Below are 8,187 nucleotides of genomic sequence, written 5' to 3' on the forward strand. Positions count from 1 at the left end.
CTTTTGTCGGTTCTCTGCCGAGGAAAGGGCTGCTAACACTTGGCCAGTTCCTGACTGCACTTCTCTTGCTTTGTTGCGTGGCTCCTGGCTCCTCTCCCTCCCGGGGACTGACCCTTCCCATTTTCATTGTTTCCCACTTGCCTCTAAACTTCCCACCCCGCTTTGTGAAGATAAGAGACAGCTGATGCAAAAATGAGTAAAGTTCAGCCCCGCTTCCAAGCAGCTCACAGGGCGGTAAGGAAGGTGGCGAGTGATGGCGAGTCACGAGTGGCGAGTCTCAGGCTGGTAGAAACACAGAGCTGCAGGGACGTGCACAGCAGAGACCCCCTAATCCAGCTATGTGCCTTAAAAGCCAAATAGGAGTTCATCAGCCCCAGAAAAAGGTGTTCTAGAAAGAGGGAAGAGAGAGCAAGGGGCAAGAAGCAGATAGAGGCTTTTAGGCACCTGTGACTGGCACCCTAAGATTAGGATCTAAGGTGGGAGGCTGGATGGCAACGCTACCGAACCAAGTTCATTTTGCCTGACGCACAAGAAGCGTAAGTGCTGAGACACAGAGGTCTGCAGCAAAGAGTTTGCTGAGCAAAGAGACAGAAAAACAAGCCGCAAATCTACCTCCCTAGGGCAACGGGCTGAGGGTATTATAGGATAACGAATAAAGAGGCAGGGTGGTCTGAGGCGTGGGGAGTGTGGGAAGTATGCGGAACGTGGGGAAAGGTGATTGGAAAAAGGTGTGATAGTCATCGTTCTGCGCAGGTGTAACTAAGTTACAGGCCTCTGACGTCAAAAGGTCACTGAGCGGACACTTGCGCATGCCCAGTTGAAGCGTCGGTGGTCCTATCCAATCACCACCAGCTCAGCTCCAACTAGACACAGCTGATTTCAAGTTCCTGGAAAACAACTCTTGTTGTTTAGGCTACATACTGCTTGGAGGATATGCAAGTCTTAAAATGACCTTGATTAGTGAAGGCAGGTGAAATAGATTTGACTAATTACCCACGTAACAGGTAACAGGTGAGGCTGGAGATGTGGGCAGATTTCAGATCGAGAAAAGCCTTTAAAGACATGCTAAAGACTTGGGACTTTATACTAGAACATTGGAGAACCACCGAAATTATTTAAGTAAGGAAGGGACAAAATCAGATTCGTGATTTAGAAAAAGTGATCTGGCGGCAGTGTAGACAATGAATTTGAGGGAGACAGTCCTGGAGGCAAGAAGGTTAATCAAGACACTTTGTAACGATCCAACAATGAAATGATGGGTGTGAGGCCTTGAACCAGGGCAGTGAGACAGAGAAAGGGGCAGATCTGAGAGATACTGAGCAAGTGGAATTGTCACCAATCAGGTAAGGGAGAAAAAGGATCCAAGGATGACTCCCAGTTTCTGGATTGGGCGGCGGAGTGGCCATTCACTATGATGGAGAACACAATTAGGGCTGAATTTGGAGGAAAATGAGGAGTTGAGTTTTAAGTTGGTTTTCTGAGTTTCAGATATCTATGGAATATCTATATAATATGCAATTAGATATATTTATAAGAAGCCCAGGAGAAAGATTTGGGCTATAAATAAAGTTTTGAGAGTCCTCAGCATATGGGTGAGATCAGTCAGGAAGACTCTTTAGAGAAGAGAGAACACTAGGGGCTTTTAATGCTTTGGTCTGAGGAAGATGAGCGTTGGGAAGAGACTGAGGTCAGAGGTGTAGGAAGGGCCAGGAGAGATGATGTTTGGGAACCAAAGAAGAAGAATGTTTCCAAAAGGAGGGACTGCCAGGTGCTGCATAAGGAAACAGTAAGAGGAGAATTGAAGGGGTCCACTTGGTTTACCAAGCAGGAAGTCTTTAGATTTCTTAACAAGGCATTTTTTCAAGAGGGTAGTCCAGATAGACATCAGACTGCAATGGGTTAAGGACTGAATGAGTCTTGAGGCAGTGGTGACTGTGAGGCAAAACTACTGTTTCAAATGTCTTGATATGTAGAGAAGGAGAGGAAGAGGGTGATGGAGGAGATACAGGATAGTTGGGTTTTAAATTTTTCATTTATTTTTTAGGAAAGGAGAGTAGAGGCAGACATGTGGAGGACAAGGTAAAAGACAGGGGCCATTTGCTAAAGGCAGGACCCAGAGAAGGAAGGAGTGGTGTCCAGACCTCAAGGGGACGGTGTATGCTTAGAAAGGATGGGTAGTTCTTTGCTGAGATGAATTAGTGGAATGTAAGAATGGAGGCTGGCAATTCGTTGAGAGAGTTCTTAGAGCATATGGGTGAAATTGAGAGTGGGGGGTAGGTGGGGAAGTACAGCAAGCCTGAGAGGAGTAAAATTATTTGTAAAACCTGGTCCACAGTGCCGGAGGTAGAGCTGACCCAAAGTACAGCGAAGGAGAGGGCTTCTGATTTTGGAAAACCCTGCATGTGTGGTGGCACCAAATGCACTGCTCTGTGATTTTCTTCTTGGGTCTGAACACCCAAGGGTGAAGCAGAGGCAGCAGAGAGTAGGATGAATTCCAGGCTGGGGTGTTTCATGGTATGTGGAATGGAAGTCAGCAGAGGCAAAGTAGTAGAAGACCTTGGCAAGGGCATCGCTAGAGAGTAAGTTCAGCACTCTAGACTGGATAGGAAAGGAAATCAAGATGGCAGGAGGCTGATAGACTGAGAGAACAGAGCAGGTTGGGAAAACCTCCTTTGAGAATAGATATTATTTGTGATGATAAAGTCATTCCTAGTCAAATCTGCTAAAGAAGGTGGGTGATTAAATAGGAAGCTGTAAGATTAAAAACAACGACAAAAACCAAGCTCTAATGTAGAAGTAGAGAAGTTGGTTTTCTTTTGTGATTGTTAAACTGACATTGGAGTGAACCCTATGAAAACGCCAAACACATGTGAACCATGGCAGTGCTGTTGGTATGGACGTTTGGTCCCTCAGGTTGATTACTCTGGATATGTACATGTGCTATTGTGATTTATAATAAGAAATATATATTTGTCTTCATCCCATTTCTGGCAGAGCTCATAAATCCCTTGGAATTTCCTAAAAGTGTCTCTTATGTTAATTAGGTGACTTTTGGAAGGCTCCTGAGGTTGGGGGTTAGTTGCCAAAAGAACCAAACGTGATTAGAGGGTTGGAACTTTCAGTCACACCCCCAGACTTTCTGGGAGGGGAGAGGGGCTGGAGATTGAGTTCAATTGCCAATGGCCAATGACTTAATCAATCATGCGCATGTAATGAAGCCCCCTTTAAAACCCCCAAAGAAAGCGTTCAGAGAGCTTCCTGGTTGGTGAACATGTGGAGATTCCGGGAGAGGGGTGGCTTAGAGAGAGCATGGCAGCTCCGTGCCCTTTCCCCATACATTGTCATAAGCAGCCCTTCCATCTGGCTGTTCCTGAGTCCAATAAGTAAAATGTTTCTCTGAGTTCTGTGAGCCCCTCTAGCAAATTAATCAAACCTAAGGAGGGGTCTTGGAAACCTGACATCAATAGCTGGTTGATCAGAAGCACAGGTGGTAACTGGTGTCTGAAGTGGGGTTGGGGGGAGCAGTTTTATAGGACTGAGCCCTTAACCTGGGGAATCTGATGCTATCACTGGGTAGATAGTGTCAGAATTGTGTTAATTGAAGGATACCCAGCTGGTGCCTGAGAACTGCTCGCTTGTTGGATGTGTGGGGAACCCCTCTCCCCGACATTAGAACTTAGGTGTAGAACCCCATTCGCACGTCTTAGGGTATTTGTTTAAAACACATTCACATTACTTTATAATGTTATTTAAGCATGTTAGGTATGCATCTCGACCCCCAGTTGGATTATGAGCTCCTGAAGGAATGTGGATAATTTTACACTTTTTGTGTGCTTTTGGTGGCTAACATAGATGCTGGGCCCCAGAGAGAGTACTCATAATTATTTGGGAAAGGAATAAGAAGGCGATGTATTTGTTTTGAGAATAAATACACAGTAAATGCTGGGCTGTCTGGACTTTTACTGTCGGAAAAGCTCTGGGAGTGGGCGTTTTTGATACTCTCTGTTGCAAAGCATTGAACGCGATCATTGAAGTTCAACCACAGTGCCAGTGCATTCGAAAGAGTCCTGATCAAAATGCAGCATTTATACTGTCTCCAATGACTTCAGCTAAGTCAAAATAAGGCTAGAGTGGAAAATAAACTTTTTTCTAAAACTTCACACAGTGAGAAAGCAGAAAGTGTCCCAAGTTTCTGAGAAATAACTAGTATTTCCAAAATTGAGTTTGATTAGGAATGTGAGAAGCCAAAGGTGGTAGAAAAATAATGAGGCAAATGGGAAGCACAGGTTACCTTCACCGGGCTTGGAGGGAGTGATAGAAACGCAAATCTAAAGCCCAGGCTGGGTTGAAACCCCTAGAGGCAGAATCAATTTTACTGTTAGATGAAGACTGCATTTTCTAGAGGTTGAAAGCACAGAGGTAGCTCACTTTCAAAGTTCTCAGGCAATGACAGGTAAATGGATTAAAAATCACTGCTTTTGTCAACCCACCCTTCCTGTTCTGGATACATTTACAAGCCCAGATACTAATCAGCTTGTGATTGTATCTGGCCTAGTGAACCGGAGCAGGTCCCTATGGTCCTTCCCCCCCTCCAATGTCCTCACCTGCCTTTTGTCTGTGGAAAAACTTTAGCCAAAGAATAAATTTAATCAGAGAAGTGAGAAAATGCAGAAATAGAGGAAAACAGTCAAACGAGACATAGAGACCAAATAATAATAGTTTAGTCATTAAGCATAGTCAAGGACCTTTTGTTCTACCTTAAGGGCTACAGATAATATTCTGAGCCGTATCCTGTGAGCTGTGTTGTAGATACAGAAACGCCCACCAGGTGGAAGAAGTTAACTACATGGTGACCAGGCTGTAGCCATGACAGAAGCTGCCACAATTCTGAGAATTGGCCTCAAGGAAATGGGAACAAACTGACCCCAGAGCTGAAGACCAACTGCACCTAAAGCGATCAAGATGATGCTGGTCGGACCACTGATGACCAATTTCAAGATGACGGTCAGAGCCGACTGTGCTGTTTCTGCAGGCAGCCCCCTCCCTGTCTATGCAACTCTTGCCCCCTGATAGTCAGTGGTGGGGTGGGGGGAGTCGGCCTTTGGACAGGTGTCTGCCCTCCCCCAACCCCCTGGCAACCGGCGACCTTTCCACCCACCTGGCCTCTTCATTGGCTTTTGAGCGGCGAGCAGCCGGACCCCACTTTCGGTTACACTAAGAGGTAGGAGAGGCCGAGATCTAGGACGAGTGGGGAGCAGGCCGGGGGGGGCACTCAGCATGAGTGTATTGGCTGGGGCTGGGGGGACTCTGGGGAGTGCCTGAAACCACAAGAGGAAGGGCATCAAAGGAAAATTTCATCTGCTTCAGAATTCCGTTGAGGGCCTGCTCTGCATACACACTGTGTGCATGTGTGTGTTATTGCTCTGACGAGTCCTTTTTTTTTTTTTTTTTTCCTATCTGTGTTGAGGATTAAAGCATGTTTAGGGAATGCTGTACCAAACTGCTGAGACTGGAACTTCCTGGGAACTCTGGGACGGTTGTCTCTGCTGTATCGGGAGATGAATAGACAGGTAACTCTTCTCAAAGACAGAGCTGCTTCTCCGAGTCCAAGCTTGGAAAGGCCTGAAGCTGCAGGTTTGCAGCTCTGTGTCGCTGCAGATAGACTCTGAGCCCTCAGTCTGGAATTGCGCTGAGCTGGAGATTCTGGAAAGATGGGAAACTGGGGGGAGGAAATCGGGAACAGGAAAGGTACCACACTCCTTAAGTGTGGGCTGCACGCAGTGATTTCCTTCCAAAGAGTATGGCATGGAAAGGAGGAAAAAGAGTAACTTTATTGTGGGGAAAACTGACAAATACCTCAGCCAGGTGATCAAGGTCAACATCAACAGTGGTAAGTCACATTGATAGTATAAACCTTTGATTTAATGTGATGAGAATGGCACTTTACCTCTGTGGTCTTCCTCCCCCAAACCCATAACCTTAGTCTAATCATTAGAAAAACATCAGATGAATCCCAATAGAGGGATAGTCTACAAAATACCTGACCAGTACTCCTCAAAACTGTCAAGATCAGATCCAGCAGTTCCACTTCTGAATATTTAACTGAAGAAAACAAAAACATTAATTTGAAAAGATATCTGCACCCCCATGTTCAATGCAGCATTATTTATAATAGCTAAGCTATGGAAACAACCTAAATGTCCATTGATAGATGAATGAAGAAAGAAAATGTGGTATATATATATATTAAATGGAATATTATTCAGCCATGAAGAAGGAAAAACTTGCTATTTGCCACAGCATGGACGGAGCTTGATGGCATTATGCTAAGTGAAATAAGTCAGACAGAGAAAGAAAAATACTGTATGATCTCATTTATATGTAGAATCTAAACAAAAATCAAAATAAAAAAGTAAATAAACAAACTGAGCTTATAGATACAGAGAATAGATTGGCAGTTGCCAGAGGCAGGGGTAGGGTGGGCCAGATGGGTGAAAAGGGTCAACAAGCACAAGCTTTCACTTATAAAATAACTAAGTCATGGGGATGTAATGTACAGCATGGCGACTAGAGTTAATAATACTGCATTGCATATTTGAAAGTTGCTAAGAGTAAACCTCATCACAAGAAAGTTTTGTGGGTTATTCTCTGGCGGTCCAGTGGTTGGAACTCCTTGCTTTCACTGCAGGGAGCACGAGCTCCACCCCTGGTAGGGGAACTAGGATCCCACGTGCTGCGCAGTGTGGCCAAAAAAAAAAAAAAAAAAAAAGTTTTGTAACTACTTATGGTGTTGGATGTTAACTAGATTTACTGTGGTGATCATTTTGCAATATATACAAATATTGAATCATTATATTGTATACCTGAAACTAATATAATGTTATATGTCAATTATACCTCAATTTTTTTAAAAAAGGAAAAAAAATTGTCAAGTTCATAAAAAATAAGGAAGGTGTGAGAAACTGCCTCAGTCTAGAGGGGAATCAGGAGACATGATGTCTAAATGTAATGTGGGATCCTAAAGCAGGAAAAGGATATTAGGTAAAAACCAAGGAAATCTGAATAAAATATAGACTTTACCAATGTGCCATTATTGATTCATTAATTGTAAAGAATGTACCATACTGATTTAAAATGTTAATAGCAGCGGAAACTGGTTACTGGGTGTATGGGAACTCTTAGTACTATCTTCACAATTTTTCTGTAAGCCTAAAACTGTTCTAAACTATAAAAATGAAGCTTATTTTAAAAAATTAATGCCTACATGAAAAGATGCTCAGCATTGTTAGTCATTAGGGAAATGCAAATCAAAACCAGAATAAGATTTGGCTTCATACCCACTAGGATGACTACAATAAAAAAGATAATGTTTTTTAATAAATAATAAAAAAAACATATGTCGGTGATGGTGTATAGAAATCGGAATCCTCACACAGTGTTGGTGGGAATGTAAAATGATGCAGCTGCCAAGAAAATTCATGCGGAAAGAATAGTCTTTTCAACAGACGGTGCTGAGAAAATGAAGAATAAATGAAGAAGGAAGCTAGACCCCTACCTTACACCATATCCCAAAATTAGAGTAGATCAAAGGCCCACACATAAGAGCTAAAATTATAAAACTCTTAGAAGAAAACATAAGTGTCAATTTTCATGACCTTGGATGAGGGAATGGTTTCTTAGACATGACACCAAAACACAAACTGTCAAAGAAGGGGATGATGTGAAGTGGGAAAAGCAAAGATGAACTGGACCCCATGGGGTGAGCAGGCATCCACATGTGTCTCTCACTGTCTCCGGACCAACTTCCACAATGCAAGTGGTATAGGAAAAGCTAGCACCCTTCCCCACTAGGCTGTAGTCACCAGCCCAGCAGCTGAAGGAAGAGCTGCTTCACGCCGGAGCAGGTGCTGCAGGAGCTGCAGGCTGGACTGCTGCCCCGCATCGGCAAGAGAGCCGGCAGATCGGTGACTTCACATTTGAGCTGTGACAGTCCCAGAGCCCTGCACCAACCCTCCTAGCATTAAAAAAAAAAAAAAAAAAAAAAGGCAGCTGCTTTACTCTTGTTTTCCAAATCTTATGCAAAATGTCTCTATGGTTCACCCTAACAAGAACTAAGCAAGGAAGAGAATTCTGGAAAATAGAGACCTAAGTAGACACAGTTCAAATCCACCACAAGGTTTTAGCATC

Source organism: Balaenoptera physalus (genome assembly GCF_965194825.1).
Source record: "Balaenoptera physalus genome assembly, chromosome: 12".
Taxonomy (NCBI): domain Eukaryota; kingdom Metazoa; phylum Chordata; class Mammalia; order Artiodactyla; family Balaenopteridae; genus Balaenoptera; species Balaenoptera physalus.